Raw genomic sequence first — 24,288 nt, forward strand, 5'->3', positions numbered from 1 at the left:
GGACGAATGGAGACGTGTCGTCTTCAGCGATGAGAGTCGCTTCTGCCTTGGTGCCAATGATGGTCGTATGCGTGTTTGGCGCCGTGCAGGTGAGCGCCACAATCAGGACTGCATACGACCGAGGCACACAGGGCCAACACCCGGCATCATGGTGTGGGGAGCGATCTCCTACACTCGCCGTACACCACTGGTGATCGTCGAGGGGACACTAAATAGTGCACGGTACATCCAAACCGTCATCGAACCCATCGTTCTACCATTCCTAGACCGGCAAGGGAACTTTCTGTTCCAACAGGACAATGCACGTCCGCATGTATCCCGTGCCACCCAACGTGCTCTAGAAGGTGTAAGTCAACTACCCTGGCCAGCAAGATCTCCGGATCTGTCCCCCATTGAGCATGTTTGGGACTGGATGAAGCGTCGTCTCACGCGGTCTGTACGTCCAGCACGAACGCTGGTCCAACTGAGGCGCCAGGTGGAAATGGCATGGCAAGCCGTTCCACAGGACTACATCCAGCATCTCTACGATCGTCTCCATGGGAGAATAGCAGCCTGCATTGCTGCGAAAGGTGGATATACACTGTACTAGTGCCGACATTGTGCATGCTCTGTTGCCTGTGTCTATGTGCCTGTGGTTCTGTCAGTGTGATCATGTGATGTATCTGACCACAGCAATCTGTCAATAAAGTTTCCCCTTCCTGGGACAATGAATTCACGGTGTTCTTATTTCAATTTCCAGGAGTGTAGATCGGTGTGCGTCGCCTTCCTATACACTTCATGTTCCAAAGTGCCATCCTCTCGTTGTCTTCGCCATGGGGCCAAACTACAAAGGTGTCATCAACATACCTCCAGAATACTGTGGGTTTCAAGTCAGCTGATTCAAGCGCCTTCTCCTCGAAGTCCTCCATAAATAAATTAGCCACCAGAGGGGATAAGGGACTACCCATGGGGACTCCGTCCGTCTGCTCGAAAAATTCGTTGTTAAATAAGAAATATGTGGATGTCAGAACAGTTCCAACGGATTTTCATTAACGTGCTCTACAAAAGAGGATTTTAATCTATGACCAACACAAAGATATACGGATTTCGTTAATTTTCGTTGCCTTTTACGCACAGGATACATTTTAATGATATATTTATGAGTAAGAAGGCTCATAAACCTGAAAATATTAATATGAAAATTCGAATCCACTGACAAGACCCAAATGTTTGCGTTAAGTGTTACTGAAAAATTTAGAACAATTACGGAATCTGCTAGAAAATCATTAAAACCACAAATATATTTTTTTAGAATTTCAAAATGTATTGTACATGACTTAATTACTGTGTTCTGAAAAGGTAGGTATAAAGTACCCCTTCCTTCCCCTTGGTATTGCGAGGGATATCTCAGGTAGTGTTAAGGGAATCTGATTACGAAACGAGACACTAAAAGGACTATTGGGCAGCCAAATAACTAATGATGGCCCAAGTAGAATTGATATAAAATGAAGACTGCCTATAGCGAGAAAAGTATTAATGAAAAAGAGAGATATGCTAACATCGAATATAAATTTAAGTGTTAGGAAGAATTTCTTGAAGCTATTTGTATGGTTTCCAAGATGCTGCTCCAGGTGGGTGTAAAATTGAATGTGTGCAATGGATAATACTGAAAGCAGAAATAAAGATTTGGCCCTGTTTGACTCCTCCCTGAAGCAGAATTTAAGATCTCTTAGCAGTGATATTAAGTCCTTCTTCTTGCTCTTTAACAGATAAATTACGACATAAAAATAAAAGAATGATTAAGGGATCTAGTAGCTACTAAAAAATAAATGTTGTTTCTGCTTATACATTTATTGTAGATTTAAGCACCTTTATATATTACAGATGTTTATATGTCCAAGTGCAATGGACATAAAGAGATAGAAGTAAATTTCCTGTCTAATATTATTGATCAACTGCCCAATTGTGCCCCTTTTTATGGCTACGCGATCTAAACTAAATAACGCGAGATGACTGGTATCGTCTACGTCCCAAACACTAGAAGACACTACTATCAAAGATGATCTACAGTGGTGTGCAACCTCAGTGGAAATGAAACTTAAATGATCACAGCTGTTTAGCTTTATAGCCCTAATAAGGCGAAGCAATTACCAATATCTCCGTATGTACAGCGTCCGCTGCGTCGGAGTGATGATTCTCGTGCACGTCTGCGACGATGGGAGAACTCCAGCGACAAAATAAAAAACTCATTAAACACTAGGATGGCAGAAGACGGTCCTCTGACTAGTATAATCTAATACTATCTCCTCCTCTCTATAACCTACAAACAAGAAACGCGAACTCCCAGCCAAAAGGATAAAATTCAGATAACGTCTCAACGTGAGTATAGACAGGAGAAGTGCTGTCAATCACTGAGCGCTGCGTACTCAACGACGACTCCCTACCCGGAGGCGACGTCCAGAATAATACAAGTTAGCAACACCTTCGGTCACCGAAAGCAACTTCCCAGTGCCTTCTGCCCCTATATCATACAAATAAAGCCTTTGTGATTGTGCCCGCATTTGTCCTATCATGATAAACGAACCTTGCAACAGTATTTCAATGGTGACAGTTTCCCCCAGCTTGAACATTATCAAATGGCGCTGAGCACTATGGGACTTAACATCTTAGGTCATCAGTCCCCCAGAACTTAGTACTACTTAAACCTAACTAACCTAAGGACATCACACACATCCATGCCCGAGGCAGGATTCGAACCTGCGACCGTAGCAGTCCCGCTAGAAAGTCAAGCCCTGGGACTGCACAGCAGACTTCGCCTGCATCACGCATGACACTGCAAGTATTGTCACTTTTGTCAATCTCCTGATCCATTGCCACAAGCCTTGTCCGCCCGATCATAAACCTTACAAACACATTTCCGCTTTCTTTTCCTCCTACCTTCTGAGAAGGCAGTGCCGTCAAAGATGGAGCCGAATCTGCGTTCTTCGGAATTACTAAATGCGTCTGTATGATTTTAGTGCCCAAAACGTCTTCAATACCATCAGCCTTATTGATAGTTTTCTGTGTCACCTCCTAAGTATCTACAACAAAATAACTGTCGGCAGTTGCACTCTGCAAGACACAAAGATCATCGGCACATGTACCTCCCTACACATCTCATCCAGGCTGCAGAAATTCGCAACCTCTCCGCTAGGGTATTCCTCATTAATTATCCAAACAACAAACTAGGAGAACAAAACACTATGACGACAAGGACACTTAATCTAATTCTATCCTAACATTACTGTAACTTCAGTTCTCCACTCGAGCGGCTACTCATGACTACTACTTCACGTGCTTAAACGTAGTGAGTCACATTTATTGCTCAAAATGAAATACATTCCCCATTAAAAACTGCGGAAACTACCACAGAACTCCGACTTCTCGACAAAACTCATCTTCCCCTCCTAAGAAGTTACACATGGTTTACACCTTATACACTTCCAGACAATAAGCCACATTCATTGATGATAGGCAAAAATGACACTCATATTTACACATCCTAAGAACACAGCCTGAGTTACTTGACACATGTCACACATGAAAACGGAACTAAAAAGCTGCTAAAAGGTTCACTGACTCGACGTGATACTCGCAGGAAGAAAAAAGAACAGTCAGTGCACTCTCCCACTGCACACTGATGCTGTGTGTCGATGGAACAGCAACCCTGAGGTAGTCGAGAGTCATCGTCTCCAGCGAGGGTGGCTGATAAGATTCCCCTGTCACTGAACTTTAGACGTGACACACACTTCTGACATCAAATTGTGGAGGTCCAGGATAGATGACCTCTACATGTGGAAGCTGAGTTAAGGTGGTGGATTGTTGTTGGGATGATGATCCATGGCTCCTCATGAAATCTTCTAGTAGTAGAGCTAGGTTCGTGCCGCCCCACTTTCCTTATTGCCAGATTTATTCAAGATGACGTCATCAAAGATGGCGGCGTGTAGACTTGGCAACAGCGCGTGACGTCATCCAAGATGGCCGATTTTTGGGGATAATTGGCCAATTGTGCTATATCCACTAACCTAACCTCCAGAAAAAATGGTGGGAATTTTGACTTTTGTCGGGAAAATAGACCAATTGGGCTACATACACTAACCTTACCGTCCAGAAGAAATTGGCGACAAATCCAAATTCCAACAAGATAATGAATGCAAAACTTTACTTTTCTTTATTATTATTCATTATCATATATTAACATTGACTTTCATTTATTATCATTCATTATAATTCATTATAATTTTTTATCATTACCCTACCTCCACTGACATAGAAAATCATGCCATGCTCAAATTCACACTCCATAATCTCTGGAAGCAGATTCAAAAGGTACTGGGAGATGAAGAAGCTTGCACAGGATAGAGTAGCATGGAGAGCTGCATCAAACCAGTCTCAGGACTGAAGACCACAGCAACAACAATCTCTGGAAAACTGTACTCCTATTTATTATTATTATCATTTACTATTATTTATTAGCATTTATTATCATTTATTATTATTTATTCAAGACGGTTGATTTTTGCGGCAAGAAAACCAATTCCCTTACATCCATAACAAAAAATCTCTCGCAAATTCAAATTCAAACAAGATAATCTGTTACACCTATGAAAAAAAAGAGACCTATTGGGAAATGTGCACTAACCTAAGTCCACCTCATCCTACGAAGTTTGAATTTTTCGCCCTCACTTATTGTTTCACTCCTAAGCTATGAAAATCGCGTCAAATAGTAATAAAGTGCACTTTTACTAAAGTAAGTCATCGCCTGTGAATTCGTGGGAAAAGGTCTGAAGTCTTTATTTCAAACAGTACCGTCATCACTTGTTCTCCAACAGAGTTAGTACACATCTTATAGATCGCAGTCCAGTCGCCACAAGGCCTCCAGTCCAACTGAATTAGTTCATTTGGTCGCCGCCGACCCGATCCAGACCGCGGGCCACCGGCAAGCGAGCGATCGCCTCCCGTGACGGCCGTCGGATACGTCCGCGTCCGCTGCCCGTCCAGTGGCCGTTCGTGTCACAGCCTATTGGCGGCGACTCGCGTCGTAGTCCTGCGCTGGTCCAGCGATGAAAATATGTTTTCGTGGACAGTGGAGTCCGCCCCAACCGACCGGTTGGCGCCAAAGCTGTTCGCTGGACAGGTTGGAACCTGCCGACTTCATAACGGTAGGTCGGTTGATCCAGCACCTGGTTGACAAAGAACGCCCTGCCACACGTTTGGCTCCAAAGTTCGCTCGAGAGTGGAATCCGCCATGACGTCACAAAAGGCTGTCCAGCACATGTGCTCTCCACGACGTCCCTCGCTAAGTTAATTGATCACCCAACTCTCATATTCAATCCACATTCTGCGCTTACCTATCCAAGATCGTCGCGGAAACACACGTCCGTACACATGAGCCATCGCTCGCGCCTAACTTAGTACCTCCGCAAGTGAATGTAACAAAGTTTCCATGACTACTTAATTAAATTGATCAATTAATTACCCTCTCTGATGCGGAAAAGTGCCACATCCATCTAGACTTGGAATCAATTTACGCCACTGCCACACACACCTGGACTTGAAATGAAATAGTTAAAGTCCCAACCGACCACTATGCCCCCTTACTGACCCATGTTCGTTGGCTAACATGTACTAATGTGTAATTCCGTTTACTAAGGTGTACTAACATGTACTAACCTACATTAACTTATACCGCCCACGTCGCAGCTTGGACCAATATACTCGAGTCGGACATCCCCCTCTGGAAATATTCTAGCTGAACTATGACCCGAATACTGTTGTTCAATCCACCCAGTCTAGGACATGGCCAGAGCACACCTGCAGTACCTAATCCGAGAACATCGCTCACCCCACCTGTCGTTAACCGCTGAGAGACGGTGATATGCTGCAATCACATCCCTCGCGCTCTCGTAGCTACTTGCCTCAGCAATTGCATCTAACTAAACCTCCAAGCAGAAAAAATAAGAACCAACTCGAACTCTCTCATATTCTATATCGTCCCACAAATAATTAACGTACATTTTCTTTAGACATCGAGTACATCTATCACTCTCATACAAAGAACACTCGCCCTGATGTAACTGGTGTCACGTTGCACAGTCGGGAGACACGCAAACAGCTCCTAATTTCAGTGCACAATATCAGACTGCTCCTAAACAATGCAGTACACATAACTTTAAACACCATCAGTACTCGTAATCTGTCCAAATAGCGCATAGCAAAATAACTCAACAGACGCACTCAATCAATCCGTCCCTCACTAAGTCACACGTCCGAGAGCTCTCAATTTGCTCAAAGGTCTCTGTCCGACCTCTAAAACATGACTTGATGACAACCGCATTCACACCTAACACTCGAGAAATTCATATCACCTACACGGCGAACATGAGCATCCAAGCCAGAAAAAAATAAGAGCCCAGTCAACCTCTCCGAAATTGTATAGTGCTCCCTTTCGTGTTTTCTCAGCTTATTTGTAAATTCAAATTCTTACTCTAACAGAACGTACTCACGAAAATAATACTGAATGCGCTCCTAACCTCCTAACTTTCCAGCTCTCAACATAAGCAAATGTTCTCAATCCTCCTATATACCAGCACAACCGATTAATTTACCTCCACGGCCGCTTAAATCTACACACACATACACACACACACACGCACACACGGGGTCATCCTCTCTACTCATCCCATAACATAAGCAATAGTAACTTTACACTCCTTTATATACAAACCCTACACAATGTAAGGCACAATAACTTTACAATACCGACTACATGCCCCAATTGTCTCCAATCCTAAGGAAGCACTGTGAACCTGCTCTTTCTTTCTACACACATGACACTCAGCGGTAATCAGCCCTTCTACATCTATGAACTGAAGTCCCTCTCAGAACTGTTCCACAAATTCGGCGATCGTTTCCCCTCAACACAAATGCGTTACTTTCTCTTCTTATTCCTTGCCTGCTAGCTTTTTTACTACAAACATCACCAGACTCATAGACTACAAGAGTACACCAAAATTTTTCTAAGTACAGCTTCCTGTAAACCACTGGGTAACTAGAAACAAAGAGACCAAAAAATGATATTTGCACTCTAGAATACCGAAGTCGTTGATGTCATTATACTTACAGTTAAATCTTACGATCGCGGTCTCAATTGATTGGCATTCCACAATGAGCTAAGCATCGGAAATACACTCTCTTGACCGCTGTTACTCTGGAGTTATCTCTACCGTCTTTACGACTTCCCCTCTACTCATCACATAACATCAACAATATTAACTTTACAATGCAATATATACAAACGCTACACAATGTAAACCACAGTAACTTTACAGTACAGTATATACACATTTTACACAAAACAGTGCACTTATCCAGTATATCTCTATAGCATGAGAAAAAAATACCCTATTCCTACAGCCTCTATATACCGCAATGCTCCTCAATCTTACTCTCTACAGACCCGACAATCAGAGTTAATCTTCCCTCTTACATGAGTGGACCTAAGTCACCCTCAGAACCCTTTTTACAAATTCGGCATCGTCCCCCCTCAGCATAAACGCCTTATTTTCTCTCCCTCCTTATCTGTTTGCCTCAGACTCACAGACTGCGGAAACACATGTACTTTCTCCATAATATTACACCATTTTAGCTGTACTTCTCAATATCATGCACTAGGCTATACCCTACCGATCAATAGTTCATCATAATTCCCAAGATATAGACTTCAAATTAATTCTCTAAACGCCAAACATTATCTATGTGCAGCATTCTGTAAACCACTGACTAACTGGAAACAGACATATGCAAAATGATATTTCCACTCTCGAATACCGCTCTCAGTCATGTAACATTTCGACATCTTGGCTATAATTTACACTTCAACTAACGTCTCTCCCAGAACTATAGAACAGACAGGCGAGTATCCAACACACCACAATCGATCTTCACTCAACTAAATAAAGGAAGCAAATGTGCAGAAGTAGTCAACCGAACAATCTTCATCCCATCGAACACTCCAACCCAAATCAATCATCTTCTCAAATTCTGACTTGATCACCAAAGCCGCCCAACACATGCTATTACTTCGCTATTCGGTCGTCTGGAGAACATCAAAGTTAACTCTTACAGATCGATACACTCCAACAGGTCTCTGCATTCAGACAGCTGCTCCAGTTATTTATTATTATTTGTTATCATTTATGATCTATTGATATTATTTATTATACTTTTTTATTTATGTCATGCTTCTGTGTTCGCCCGAGGTCCGGACTCGCAGTCGAGCAGCCGACCCTAGCGGAACGCTGCTCTCTGCACCTGGCGTAGCTGCCCGCGGATAGCTCCTTGGAGTGGTCCCTAATAAGCTAAAACTGGCGTAGCTGCCAGTGACGCTCTTCTGAGCGGCACGAACCCGCGCAAGCTGCTTAACGCTTTCGGGCGCTAAGTGGCAAGAGCTTCGGCTCTACTTCCTGCAACTTCGGTTGCAAATGTCCCCAGCGGGACTCTCCCGTTCTTTGGTAGGGTAATCTCAGTGTCAGGGGCCCGTTCACGTCGGATAACCCCGCGCACTGTAGGCCGCTCTCTTCAACCCGCGCTCTCTTGCGCCGCGCATTGCACTCCGCGCAGATAGGTCGTAGGGACACCCCTCTTCTGTAGGAACAAGGTACACAGCGCTTTCGCTAAAAAGCATTATTGTCGCTCCTTAAAAAGAGCAAAATTGTCGTGTTCCATCCTTCCCTATCCAAATAAATAAATACTCCTGAAACAGCAAAGATGTCCGATCTTTCCTGTGCTTCCCCACCACTCACCCGCAGCAAAGCTGCAGTACAAGAGGCGGTAATGCCGGCTACTCCCGCCATCATTTCCGTCCCACTGTCCACCTTCCAGGAGCAGGTTGCCCTGAAGGACCAGCAGATCGCGGAACAGCTGGAGCTGATCGCAGAGCTGATGGGCAGCGAAAACACACGAACAGAAACACCCACACCACACACACAGGCACCTGCTGAACAACAGAAGGACATGCCCCCTATCTCACCTCTGGCGGCCCAGGCACCGACGGAACCGGATCCAGAGCCGACAGAGGACACAACAAACACAAATGAAGACGGGCCGTGGCAGCAGGTCGGCCCAAGGCGCAAACACCTGCCAACTACGCAAACAAGTGAGCCCACAAACTCACGAGGCAACGGCCGAGCGCTGCTGCCAACACCATCCACGCCGCGAACAAACAATAACAACACAGGGACCAACACAAACAACCCTGCGACTGCAGCAACCACAAACATACACGCAGCTACGCAGAACACAAACAACACCGCGACTGGCTTCCCACCGGTCATCATTCATAACTTGTTGTTGTTGTGGTCTTCAGTCCTGAGACTGGTTTGATGCAGCTCTCCATGCTACTCTATCCTGTGCAAGCTTTTTCATCTCCCAGTACTTACTGCAACCTACATCCTTCTGAATCTGCTTAGTGTATTCATCTCTTAGTCTCCCCCTACGATTTTTACCCTCCACGCTGCCCTCCAATACTAAATTGGTGATCCCTTGATGCCTCAGAACATGTCCTACCAACCGATCCCTTCTGGTCAAGTTGTGCCACAAACTTCTCTTCTCCCCAATCCTATTCAATACTTCCTCATTAGTTATGTGATCCACCCATCTAATCTTCAGCATTCTTCTGTAGCACCACATTTCGAAAGCTTCTATTCTCTTCTTGTCCAAACTATTTATCGTCCATGTTTCACTTCCATACATGGCTACACTCCATACGAATACTTTCAGAAATGACTTCCTGACACTTAAATCAATACTGGATGTTAACAAATTTCTCTTCTTCAGAAACGCTTTCCTCGCCATTGCCAGCCTACATTTTATATCCTCTCTACTTCGACCATCATCAGTTATTTTGCTCCCCAAATAGCAAAACTCCTTTACTACTTTAAGTGCCTCATTTCCTAATCTAATTCCCTCAGCATCACCCGACTTAATTAGACTACATTCCGTTATCCTTGTTTTGCTTTTGTTGATGTTCATCTTATATCCTCCTTTCAAGACACTGTCCATTCCATTCAACTGCTCTTCCAAGTCCTTTGCTGTCTCTGACAGAATTACAATGTCATCGGCGAACCTCAAAGTTTTTATTTCTTCTCCATGAATTTTAATACCCACTCCGAATTTTTCTTTTGTTTCCTTTACTGCTTGCTCAATATACAGATTGAACAACATCGGGGAGAGGCTACAACCCTGTCTTACTCCCTTTCCAACCACTGCTTCCCTTTCATGTCCCTCGACTCTTATAACTGCCATCTGGTTTCTGTACAAATTGTAAATAGCCTTTCGCTCCCTGTATTTTACCCCTGCCACCTTTAGAATTTGAAAGAGAGTATTCCAGTCAACATTGTCAAAAGCTTTCTGTAAGTCTACAAATGCTAGAAACGTAGGTTTGCCTTTCCTTAATCTTTCTTCTAAGATAAGTCGTAAGGTCAGTATTGCCTCACGTTTTCCAGTATTTCTACGGAATCCAAACTGATCTTCCCCGAGGTTGGCTTCTACTAGTTTTTCCATTCGTCTGTAAAGAATTCGTGTTAGTATTTTGCAGCTGTGACTTATTAAGCTGATAGTTCGGTAATTTTCACATCTGTCAACACCTGCTTTCTTTGGGATTGGAATTATTATATTCTTCTTGAAGTCTGAGGGTATTTCGCCTGTTTCATACATCTTGCTCACCAGATGGTAGAGTTTTGTCAGGACTGGCTCTCCCACGGCCGTCAGTAGTTCCAATGGAATATTGTCTACTCCGGGGGCCTTGTTTCGACTCAGGTCTTTCAGTGCTCTGTCAAACTCTTCACGCAGTATCGTATCTCCCATTTCATCTTCATCTACATCCTTTTCAATTTCCATAATATTGTCCTCAAGTACATCGCCCTTGTATAGACCCTCTATATACTCCTTCCACCTTTCTGCTTTCCCTTCTTTGCTTAGAACTGGGTTACCATCTGAGCTCTTGATATTCATACAAGTCGTTCTCTTATCTCCAAAGGTCTCTTTAATTTTCCTGTAGGCGGTATCTATCTTACCCCTAGTGAGATAGGCCTCTACATCCTTACATTTGTCCTCTAGCCATCCCTGCTTAGCCATTTTGCACTTCCTGTCGATATCATTTTTGAGACGTTTGTATTCCTTTTTGCCTGTTTCACTTACTGCATTTTTATATTTTCTCCTTTCATCGATTAAATTCAATATTTCTTCTGTTACCCAAGGATTTCTACTAGCCCTCGTCTTTTTACCTACTTGATCCTCTGCTGCCTTCACTACTTCATCCCTCAAAGCTACCCATTCTTCTTCTACTGTATTTATTTCCCCCATTCCTGTCAATTGCTCCCTTATGCTCTCCCTGAATCTCTGTAGAACCTCTGGTTCTTTTAGTTTATCCAGGTCCCATCTCCTTAAATTCCCACCTTTTTGCAGTTTCTTCAGTTTTAATCTACAGGTCATAACCAATAGATTGTGATCAGAGTCCACATCTGCCCCTGGAAATGTCTTACAATTTAAAACCTGGTTCCTAAATCTCTGTCTTACCAATATATAATCTATCTGAAACCTTTTAGTATCTCCAGGGTTCTTCCATGTATACAACCTTCTTTCATGATTCTTAAACCAAGTGTTAGTTATGATTATGTTGTGCTCTGTGCAAAATTCTACCAGGCCGCTTCCTCTTTCATTTCTGTCCCCCAATCCATATTCACCTACTATGTTTCCTTCTCTCCCTTTTCCTACACTCGAATTCCAGTCACCCATGACTATTAAATTTTCGTCTCCCTTCACTACCTGAATAATTTCTTTTATTTCATCATACATTTCTTCAATTTCTTCGTCATCTGCAGAGCTAGTTGGCATATAAACTTGTACTACTGTAGTAGGTGTGGGCTTCGTATCTATCTTGGCCACAATAATGCGTTCACTATGCTGTTTGTAGTAGCTTACCCGCATTCCTATTTTCCTATTCATTATTAAACCTACTCCTGCATTACCCCTATTTGATTTTGTGTTTATAACCCTGTAGTCACCTGACCAGAAGTCTTGTTCCTCCTGCCACCGAACTTCACTAATACCCACTATATCTAACTTCAACCTATCCATTTCCCTTTTTAAATTTTCTAACCTACCTGCCCGATTAAGGGATCTGACATTCCACGCTCCGGTCCGTAGAACGCCAGTTTCCTACTCCTGATAACGACATCCTCTTGAGCAGTCCCCGCCCGGAGATCCGAATGGGGGACTATTTTACCTCCGGAATATTTTACCCAAGAGGACGTCATCATCATGTAATCATACAGTAAAGCTGCATGCCCTCGGGAAAAATTACGGCTGTAGTTTCCCCTTGCTTTCAGCCGTTCGCAGTACCAGCACAGCAAGGCCGTTTTGGTTATTGTTACAAGGCCAGATCAGTCAATCATCCAGACTGTTGCCCTTGCAACTACTGAAAAGGCTGCTGCCCCTCTTCAGGAACCACACGTTTGTCTGGCCTCTCAACAGATACCCCTCCGTTGTGGTTGCACCTACGGTACGGCTATCTGTATCGCTGAGGCACGCAAGCCTCCCCACCAACGGCAAGGTCCATGGTTCATAACTATGGAGACCTAAGTCTCCTAAACAAAGAATTTAACAATAAGCACAGCCCCACAACATACTACTCTAAGCTCACTGGGGAACACGCCGCACTGTACGTGGCGAACAAGGCAGACTACACGAATCTACTGGACTTTCTCAAAGAAAGGAAGGTAGAACACTTCACGTACAGGACAGTCTTGGAAAAAACACAACAGTACGTGATTAAGGGGATAGACTCACGAACCCCGACCGACACGGTACACAACGAACTCTCTGCTCTCGGGTGGGAGTGCATTCGGGTAAACCGGATGTCAGAGTTCGGCACAGCGAGACCGTCACATAACTACATGGCGGAGCTGGCCGACACGGCCAAATCCCGCGACCTGCTGAAGTTAAAATTATTTCTTCACATGGTCGTTAATGTAGAGGTGTACAACACGCCGCGCACCCCCCAACAATGCCACAACTGCCAGCGCTATGCGCACGCGGGTATCAGATGCGGTCTCGCACCCCGCTGCCGCATTTGCGCTGGCGGTCACACACCCCAACGCTGCAAACTCCCCAATACAGCACCTCGCAAGTGCGCCAACTGTGGTGCTGCCCATCCGGCAAACTACAGAGGGTGCATTGCATACAAAGCAGCTCTGAGGAGCAAAATCGCGAAACATGCGAAACCAACCGCCATCACAGTTCCAAAACCGCCCCCGCGCCCAGTAAGAAGTGGACTATCCTTCGCTGGAGCGGTCGCTGGCAGCCCCAGCAGCGCGGGACGGTCAGAGGAGCCCCAGAGCTCAGAACACGCTCAGCAAACACCCCCAGCAACAGACACACAACAGACAAGCACAACAAATGACACCACACCCGCACCGGGCACACCACACGAAACAAGCAACAACACCACCCTACCCCCTGAGATCGCGAACTGCAGCCCACCACAGGCTACAGAAAACGCACCCACACAGGGACAACCACAACGCCAGAGGAGGAGGAGAAGGAGAAACAGCCGCAGCACGAGGAACACGACCGCACCACAACAAGTACACAGTCAACAGAACACTAACACCCACGAACACATCCCGGACACCAACTCAACAACCCACATAACACACCCACTCACCTCAGAAAATACACAGGCGCCCACAACTGCCACACGAACAACCGACTCGCAGGCCAGCCCTCACCAAACGCCAACACTGGAACAAGCGGCCGCTAACACGACCAACAACTCCCAGGCTGACATGACCAACATCACAACAACATTCCAGAGAATAATGGAAACATTATTCCCCGGACGCACGACCACCGAAATAGTCATGAAGATTATGGGGTGTGTCTCACAACTCTTCATGCAGTTCATGTCGGGTACGCTCAACTGGACTAGCTTCCAAGCCACTATCACACCGCTCTTTACACTACTACATGGATAATACACCACACCAGCCCCGAAACGCAGACTTAAACACAATCACACAGATCCTGTTTTGGAATGCCAACGGGATCGCAAACAAAAAAAGCCGAGATGGCCGCGTTCATGGAGCGAAAGGGTATCCGAATCGCTCTTGTGAACGAAACACTGCTTACGCCTCGCAAACAACTAAACCTCCCAGGTTATTGCGTCTATCGTACCGACCGAGCGGATGGCAGGAGGGGAGGCGGCACGGCAATCATTATACACAGAGACATAGACCACACGAACATCGAGCTCCCAGCACTTGAAAGACTGGAGGCTACGGCCGTTAGGGTCAAGTTCAACGGAGCCAACACCACACTGGTATCGCTATACAATCCTCCTAAAAACATAGTAACACGCGATATCAGCACAGTACTCAACATGGCACCGCGGGTAATAGCCGCTGGAGACCTCAACGCAAAACACCCCGATTGGAACTCACGAATACGAACCTCCAACGGCAAGAAACTGTACGAACACGCACTAGGCCGAAACTACATTATACTTGGGCCGGACGTTCCCACGTTCGTGCCTACACAGGCCCGACATAGGCCAGACGTGTTAGACATAGCCCTCATAAAGGGCATCACATGCACACTCAACCTAACGGTTGAAAACGATCTGGACTCAGACCACATGCCTGTAATACTGCACATGGAAGAGACACTGCAGGACATCGAACCACGCAGGATGCTTAACTACAAGCGTGCGAACTGGACACTGTTCAAGGAAACGCTTGATAGTCGCATTCCTGACACCCACGAAATTAACAACACACAGCAAATCGATGAGGCTGTGGAGGCTCTCACAACTGCCGTCCAAGACGCAATGACTGACGCCATTCCATTTACAACACCAAGACAACACTCGACGGCCCTGCCCCAGGAAATCCTGGGCCTTATCTCAATGAGGAACCGCCTCAGGAGATACTGGCAGCGTACCAGGCGCCCGTTCTATAAACTGCACGTCAACGGACTCCAGGGCATAATACGGAATAAAATCCAAACATTCAGAAACGAACAATGGGGACAGAAACTCGCTCGACTGGATACCACACGTCCTGGCGTGTGGCAGCTGGCCAGACACTTCACCAGGGAGAAACATTACATTCCCACGTTACAAGGACCAGACGGCCCAGCCTACTCCGCGACGGAGATGGCAGAGCTTATGGCCACAACACTTGCAGCGTCCTTCATGCCGAATCTGGTTCCTTCAGACCCAGCACTCACACTTGAAACGGACCAGGAGGTTACACGACTTGTAGCCCAGCCCTCGCGCGACGAAATCAGACGTGCTAGGACAAATGAAGTCACATGGGCTATCAAGCACACCAACGCTAGAAAAGCCCCTGGGCCTGATGGCATTCAAAACCGTGTCCTCCAGGAGTTCACGGATAAAGCCGTAGAATACCTCACACACCTAACGAATGCCATCCTGACACACCAACACTTCCCTGACTTTTGGAAGGCGGCCAAGGTCCTGATGTTCAGGAAGCCAGGGAAAGACCACTCCCTCCCACAAAATTACCGACCCATCAGTCTGCTGTGCTCGCTCAGCAAGATTGTTGAGAAGGTAATACTAAAACGTATCACTAGGCATTGCATCGCCAACGACACCCTAAGACCGGAGCAATTCGGCTTTAGGAATCACCACTCGACAACACAACAACTCCTCCGCGTAGTCGAACATATAACACACGGCTACAACATGAACAAAGCCACAGGGGCCGTGTTCCTAGACATCGAAAAGGCTTTCGATCGTCTCTGGCACAACGGACTCATACGCAAACTAAGCGAAGCTGGTTTCCCAGACGGACTCGTACGTCTCATACACTCATATCTCACGAACAGATGTTTCAACACTAACGTGCAGGATAAACAATCAACACAACACGGTATCCAAGCTGGAGTACCCCAAGGAAGCATTCTGGGGCCCATCTTGTTTAACCTGTACATTAATGACTACCCAGCGACACGAAACACGACGTTAGCCGTCTACGCGGATGACACAGCCATCCTCGCGCAAGACTGGAAACCGTCGAACATCAACTCACGAATACAGACAGCACTCAGAACAGCTGAGCCTTGGCTGGAGCGATGGCGTATTAAAGTAAACGTCGACAAGTGCGAAGCAGTTCTGTTCACACGCAGACCGAAACTACTGCGCAAACACCAACACTGTAGACCGATAACACTACATACACGCCCAATACGTTTCCGAGAGAAAGTCAGATACCTTGGTGTCTGGCTGGACCGGAAACTTACATGGGGGGACCACATCGAATACGTTGCCAACCGAGCGCACGCGAGGCTCAAACAGCTCTACCCAATGCTCAACAGGGAAAGCACACTGAATAGGAGGGTGTCGAGGTCCATATACACGACACTGATTAGACCTCTGATGACGTACGCAGCTCCCGTCTGGGGATATGCAGCTCCCACACGACTGCGCCGCCTGCAGATCATACAGAACAAAGTGCTACGAATCATTAGCAATGCTCCACGCTACACACGCACCGTGGATCTTCACCATGAATACCGCCTTGATACCCTCAAGGAAGTATTCAAGAAACACGCCACACGACTATACAGGAACTCGAGACACTCGAACAATCCTTTCATCCTCACTCTGGGAAACTACGATCACAACCACAGGTGGAAACACAAGCCACCAAAGACACTGCTAGCTAGGGCATAACCACCTATGGTAAACTAACATACGCAAACAGCGACAAACGTCGGTAAGCCCCTGCATATCAGCAATACTGACTGGCAACTACCAGCTGCTACTAGAGCCGACCAACAGGCCACAGCAGGGACACCGACGAGCTCGCCCACAGACGCACGAACAATCTCCCAACACTCCCTCACACTGTGCCTCCGGTATATGACCTATCGGACACAAGACCGATAACAAACATAACTGTTGCAGGTTGCAGGACGCTGAACGAGGACTCTGTACCAGCACCCAGCGCCAGCCGCCGAGCAGCACAAACGCACAACGTCAAGGTATCGACATGCATGATACCCACTACTAACAAAGCCTATCCTTGCACAACCTATCGCAGGCAGCAAGACAACCGCTACTGCTCTTGCCGCCCGACCTAACTTTCGCAGAGGTTTTTTTCCCTTGGCTCTTGCCTTGGCACTTTTTTCCCTCTGCCCTTCAAACCGCTACCCTTCGTCAGATTTCGACCAATCTATCCCCAGATGAGCGCGTATTAATGGTTAATCCTAACCAGACGTACGCAAACATCGCAGCACCCACATCCTGCGACACCTCACTTTAGTGAATACTAACCCTTATGCAGAGATGGCAGTAGACCTTTTGTGTTGGCCATCATGCCGGTGTGGGCGTGGAGGGGCTCCACCTCTTGCAAAAAAAAGAGGTCCGGAGCCCAACTGGGTTATTACACATCGCCACCAGCATGGGGCCACCTCAAGATGTCCGATTTTGGTAGGGAGTTTGAATTTTGGCAGAAGATCATACAATTCGTTTACCTAACAAAAATGGCTCCAAGTTCAACTGTGTTTAGATTCTATCACAACCACCAGAGCACTCTGTCATCACGTCAGTTGATTATGCAATTATCATTATTCAAGATGGCTGCACCCAGTGCGATACGTGTCACCTTTAACGAATCTGCATGCTACAGCATAATTCCAACTTGGCTTTAGCCACACCCTACGCATCGTTCAGCTGATCCCATTTCCAGATCTTTGCGCATATGATCTCTGCAATTTAAGTCGGAGAAAGACATATCCATTACCTTCTGCAGCCTGTCTAGAAACAGAACGACCTCAGTTAGTGCAACAGGACCTTGTCTTGACCATTCGACGGAAATGCGAGCGCCGCCAGCGGCATGTTAAAGCCACATATCTGTCCATCTAAACAGCCGTCTGCTCAGCCCCAGAACGAGCATGCCGAAGTGAGCTCTCTCTATACCTGCTCTCCAGCTATTGTCTAACGACATACACTGCACAAATGGATTCCTGAATAGCGCAAATCTCTATACTCCCCTGCATCTCCAACTCGACATGTAAACATTGTCTCCCCCAGCCAGCGAACCCGATGTCATTCATGCTGCGCTGACAATTTCCACTCACAAATCTTAAATACTCAAATATATAAAAGCCTATTCACTCCTATCAAAACTCACTTAATAATGAAAAAGCATTCTCCCTTTCCAAACATAGATGAGTATAGACAGACATAATTCCAAGCAGAAGTCATACATATGATTAAAAAGAAAAAAAGACCTCAATATAGATTATCCGACATTTATTTACATGTCCTATTGATACAGTCGTAGATGAGTTGTGTCATCCACTCGCTCACTTCTTCAACAGAACTTGTTCTACATATATGCCACCGACCCTGTTTTAATAATAATTTTGTACAAGCATTTACGCCCCCACATACAACCCAGCTCAATAGAACATAATAATTCCTTTTTCCACAGATAGTCTTATTCGATGAACCATTAAACGTACTAAATTACGCATACATGTAGTCAAATAAGCAAATACTTTTATCGACATAGACACTCCTCTCAATGAGCATAGGGCAGTTAACATTATATACTTAAGCACAGACCATTGATAACAATATTCCGATGCGCACCTTGTCGTTATAATAAAGATAGAATTCAATTACCTATAGCGTACAAAATCACCATTATACATCAGAGCATCCTCAGTCGACCAAAGTCGCTCTCAGAACAGTTCAGCTAATTCGAGAGCCGTTTCCCCTTCGCAGAAACTCGTCAGTCTCTCTGATCAGAGTCTGCTCCTGTTTCTACAGACATCTCCACACTCACATATTAGAAGACCAAAAATATTTTTAATATAATATTATAAAATTCACCTCATACTCGTCTATATTAAGCACAGTCCTAGTACTTTAGCGTGTCATAGACCTCTGACTAACTAGAATTCCTGCCTTGCACAGACATTAATACAGACTGATGCACGGCCTCTCACAGGAAACTATAACTTGCACCTTGAAAATCATATTCTTACAGTCGATAGCAAAACATTGAATGATTTTAAATAAAGGACAGCCACAACACAAGGAAACTAGAAGAGCCTGGTGGTGTTGTGGTGACTTTTCAAACTACCCCCCAAAAGTGATTGATGGCCTCTACATTTAAACCCATATGTCACAATGACCCAATAGTTGATAACTCTGCGTTCCATTTCTAGTGATTGTTCATTTTGCACACAAGTACGAGATCACCATTTTCGGTGCTAGCAACCCAAGTAGCGGTCCACCAACCAAAATGTCTCCCTCAACTCAAACAAGCCTTGTCACTCAGTCATTACGTGGTACCCAATGCTCGGATTATTTATTTATTTATTTATTGCCAAATTATAGACCTGTTTTCTGATGTTTAAAACAGGTGGTACAATTTACAATTTTCGTTTTTCATCTTTTTACAGTTTTCTTTCCTTTTGTTTTATCTACAACATTTACAAGGAATGATTCAAAATAACAATAATTTGAGGTTGAAATATAAATAAAATTTTGTTGTTTTTAAGAAGAATATAAAAAGAAGATAGGATAGATGAGAGATTTGTTAGTACCATCAACGAGTGTGACTGACGGTGAATACCTCGGAATGATTTTCATCGAGCCATTGACCGCCAGTCACACACACACACACAAATGGTTATAAGTAGAGAAGTAATGTTTCTTATCCTATTTGTTACTAATCCTATGTATTAACTACATTAGGTGGGCATCCATGTACAGCATTTGGTGTTTTCTTGGCTAGATTGCCAGCAATTTGCTTATTTACTGTCACATCTCAGCTTCCTCCTCCTGTTCCTCCTCATTGTCACTATTTTCGCTGTCATTGTGGGTATCGCTGTCCAGCCTCTGGAGATTTCTGTTACGCTGCACATAGACATGTCTGTGATGTCGTGTCCGCATATACTCTTCATGTGTTGTTTTTGAAATAATGTTTGTCAGTACGTTTAATTGTGCCCATTGTTCTTCGTCTCTTATTGCTGTGTGTATATCTATGTCTGTATCTGTGTAATCTAAGTGTAGTGTATGTCTATTGTTCGCGTATTGCCCGCAGAAAAAGACAGTGTGTTCTGGGGAACCTTCTTCCCCGCATGTGCATGTAGGTGTCTGCCTCAGACTCACGCGGTTTAAGTGGGTGGTATAAGGTCCGTGCCGATATGTCTCATTCTCAACCGCTCCCTTATGTCAGGGAGGAAGTCGTGCAGTCTACGTCTCTTATCACTTACATCCCACTCACCTTGCCATGTATCCAAACGCCAACTTTTAAGGTGACGTATCGTCTCTATGGGCACACCGGTTATTGTGTGTACCTTATCTAGTCTCCCCACCTTTAACCAGTACCTTGCAGCTCTGTATTTGATCGTGATATCTATTGGGCATATTCCGAGCACCACACACAGTGCATCCGCTGTGGTGGTACCGAAGGCTCCAGATAGCCTAAGTAGGACATTTCTCTGCCCTCCTCTGACGGATGCTTTGTTGGTGACCACGTTCAGTCTATGTGCCCACGTGCTAGCTGCAAAGCTGAGTACTGATTCGAAGAGCGCACAGTGGTATGTACGTATGACTGGTAGAGGTAGTCTGTACTGTTTTGAATTTAGCCTTACCAGTTTTTGGAGTATTTTTTCTGCTTTGTCTGTTGTTAGCCTTATGTGTTCGTGGAAATTCAATTTGTTATCTATGTGTACCCCAAGATAGCGCGTAATGCGTGCTCGTTTGTTGTTTGTGTCCCCAATTTTAACCGAAGGATTCCTTTGGAGTGATCCTTTCAGTAAAGTGTATGTTGTTTTGTTTTCGGCTATCCTGAGTTCGTTGTTGTGACACCACTGAGTAATTGTTTGTAGTAATCCACTTGCTTTCTCTTCTAACTGGGCTCTGTTGTTTGCAGTGACTACAACCAATAGGTCATCTGCGTAGGCGACAATTCCGACTGACCTGTCATCCCCATCCAGAAGTTGTAGGAGGGGTTCGATTGTTATGTCCCAGAAGATGGGGCCGCAGATCGACCCTTGAGGACAGCCTTTGGTAATTCTTTTAATTATTTTCCGGCTGTGCATCTGCCATTCGACTACTCGGTTTTTACAGTAGTCCAGAAAACTGTTGTACAGTGATTGCGGTATCTCCAGATGTCTTAGCCTCTGAAACAGTGCTGGCCACCAAACATTATCAAATGCTCCGGCAATGTCAATCATTATTGCCATGGCGTATTTCTGTTTTGTGTTGTTAACTATGTGCAGGGCCTGGTTGATGGCATCATCTATTGATCTACCAGATCTGAAGCCGAACTGGTGTTGGCTCATACCCCTGAGAGCTCTGTGTGTTTGCAGGCGCTTACACAGTAGCTTCTCCTGAATCTTTGCTAGGGTGTTTATTAGGCATATTGGCCTGTAAGTCTTTGGATCTGAAGGATCCCTGTCCGCTGATTTCTTAATAACGACTGCTTTGGAGGTTTTCCATATTGTAGGTACCCTGCCCAGCCGTAAGGCATCGTTCAGTAACGTTGTTAGGAACTGGGTGATCTGCGGTGCTAGTTTTTTCAGTGTTTCCGAGTGGATACCATCTGTTTCAGGTACTTTTTTGTTTTTGAGCTCTGAGATTGCTAGCGCAACCTCTTCTTGCGCAAAACGACAGGTGACAGTTGCAGTGTTGTATGGTGTGTGTAGGTTTTCTCTTAGTGTTGCATGATATTGTGTGCCTGTATCGATAACTATAGACCTATATCTCTGACGTCGATCTGTTGTAGAATTTTAGAACATGTTTTTTGCTCGAGTATCATGTCGTTTTTGGAAACCCAGAATCTACTATGTAGGAATCAACATGGATTCCGGAAACAGCGATCGTGTGAGACCCAACTCGCTTTATTTGTTCATGAGACCCAGAAAATATTAGATACAGGCTCCCAGGTAGATGCTATTTTTCTCGACTTCCGGAAGGCGTTCGATACAGTTCCGCACTGTCGCCTGATGATCAAAGTAAGAGCCTACGGAATATCAGACCAGCTGTGTGGCTGGATTGAAGAGGTTTTAGCAAACAGAACACAGCATGTTGTTATCAATGGAGAGACGTCTATAGACGTTAAAGTAACCTCTGGCGTGCCACAGGGGAGTGTTATGGGACCATTGCTTTTCACAATATATATAAATGACCTAGTAGATAGTGTCGGAAGTCCCATGCGGCTTTTCGCGAATGATGCTGTAGTATACAGAGAAGTTGCAGCATTAGAAAATTGTAGCGAAATGCAGGAAGATCTGCAGCGAATAGGCACTTGGTGCAGGGAGTGGCAACTGACCCTTAACATAGACAAATGTAATGTATTGCGAATACATAGAAAGAAGGATCCTTTATTGTATGATTATATGATGGCGGAACAAACACTGGTAGCAGTTACTTCTGTAAACTATCTGGGAGTATGCATGCGGAACGATTTGAAGTGGAACTATCACATAAAATTAATTGTTGGTAAGGCGGGTACCAGGTTGAGATTCATTGGGAGAGTCCTTAGAAAATGTAGTCCATCAACAAAGGAGGTGGCTTACAAAACACTCGTTCGACCTATACTTGAGTATTGCTCATCAGTGTGGGATCCGTACCAGATCGGGTTGACGGAGGAGATAGAGAAGATCCAAAGAAGAGCGGCGCGTTTCGTCACAGGGTTATTTGGTAACCGTGATAGCGTCACGGAGATGTCTAACAAACTCAAGTGGCAGACTCTGCAAGAGAGGCGCTCTGCATCGCGGTGTAGCTTGCTGTCCAGGTTTCGAGAGGGTGCGTTTCTGGATGAGGTATCGAATATATTGCTTCCCCCTGCTTATACCTCCCGAGGAGATCACGAATGTAAAATTAGAGAGATTAGAGCGCGCACGGAGGCTTTCAGACAGTCGTTCTTCCTGCGAACCATACGCGACTGGAACAGGAAAGAGAGCTAATGACAGTGGCACGTAAAGTGCCCTCCGCCACACACCGTTGGGAGGCTTGCGGAGTATAAATGTAGATGTAGATGTAGATAACGTCGTCATGGAGCAGTTTATACAGCAGAAACCCCGCTGTATTCCTCCATCCCCTCGTCATTGTGCCGTCATCCTGCCTTAGCGTTCCCAGAACTAGTGGAGTTTTTATCTTCTCTGTCAGTATTTTGTATGGTTCCCGCCATATATTTTGCTCTGTTTGTGTTGTTACAAATAGCTCCCATTGTTGTCTACGCGTATTGTATAGGGTCTGTCTCTATAAGTCTTGTGCATACCTATATGCTTCAAGTCTTATTCGTCGGTCCCTATCTGCTATCGCCCTTTGATATAATTTTCGTTTGCGTCTTGCGTCTTGTTTGAGTCTCGTAAGTTTGTTGGTCCATGGTACTGGTGAGCAATTTGTGTTCTTTGCTGTCGGTATTGATGTGTTTTGTGCATGTTGTATCACCTGTGTTAACTTGTGTGCTCCATAATCGATACTTCCATTGATGATTTGTAGATCGTGTCGTTGGATAATTTCCGTTAATTTGTTCCAGTCTGCTTTGTGCAACAGCAAGTGTCTGGTGTGTGATTTGGTCATTGTGTTCTGAGTGTGAGTTAGTGTGTATGTTATGACATTATGAACACTACTGGTTATGTTGTCGTGTACAGTCCAGTTTGTTACGTATGCCATTGCTGCATTATTTGCTAGCGTGAAGTCGATAGTACTGCGCGTACCATCGAACCCTGCATATGTTGGTATAGGTCCTTCCGTATTCATTACATGTAATTGTGTTTCTTGTATTAGATCGGTGATTATGCGTCCTCTGTCATCTGTTCTTTCTGAGTTCCAGAGGGTCGATCTGGAATTAATGTCAGCACTTATCACAAATTTTTTGCCTCTGGCATACATTACTAGGTCTCTGATGTAGTCTGCATACGGCTGTATTTGATGGCTGTATTGGGCGTACATGGATGCAATAACCCATGTGACGTTCCCGTTAGTTATCTCTATGGTAACCAAGTGATGATTGCATAACTGTGTTACCTTAACTATGTTATAAGTTCTATTTAGAATTACTATTGCAGCCTTACAGTCATTGCTGCCTGTTATTGTGGTAGCATGTTTTGGTAGACATATCAGTTGCCCGTTTCTGTTATAGGGTTCTTGTAAGCACATGATGTCAGCCTGCAGGTCTTGTGCTATTTTAGGGATTTCCGCGCTGACTGTCGTTC

The sequence above is a fragment of the Schistocerca piceifrons genome, chromosome X, assembly GCF_021461385.2.
Source record: "Schistocerca piceifrons isolate TAMUIC-IGC-003096 chromosome X, iqSchPice1.1, whole genome shotgun sequence".
Taxonomy (NCBI): domain Eukaryota; kingdom Metazoa; phylum Arthropoda; class Insecta; order Orthoptera; family Acrididae; genus Schistocerca; species Schistocerca piceifrons.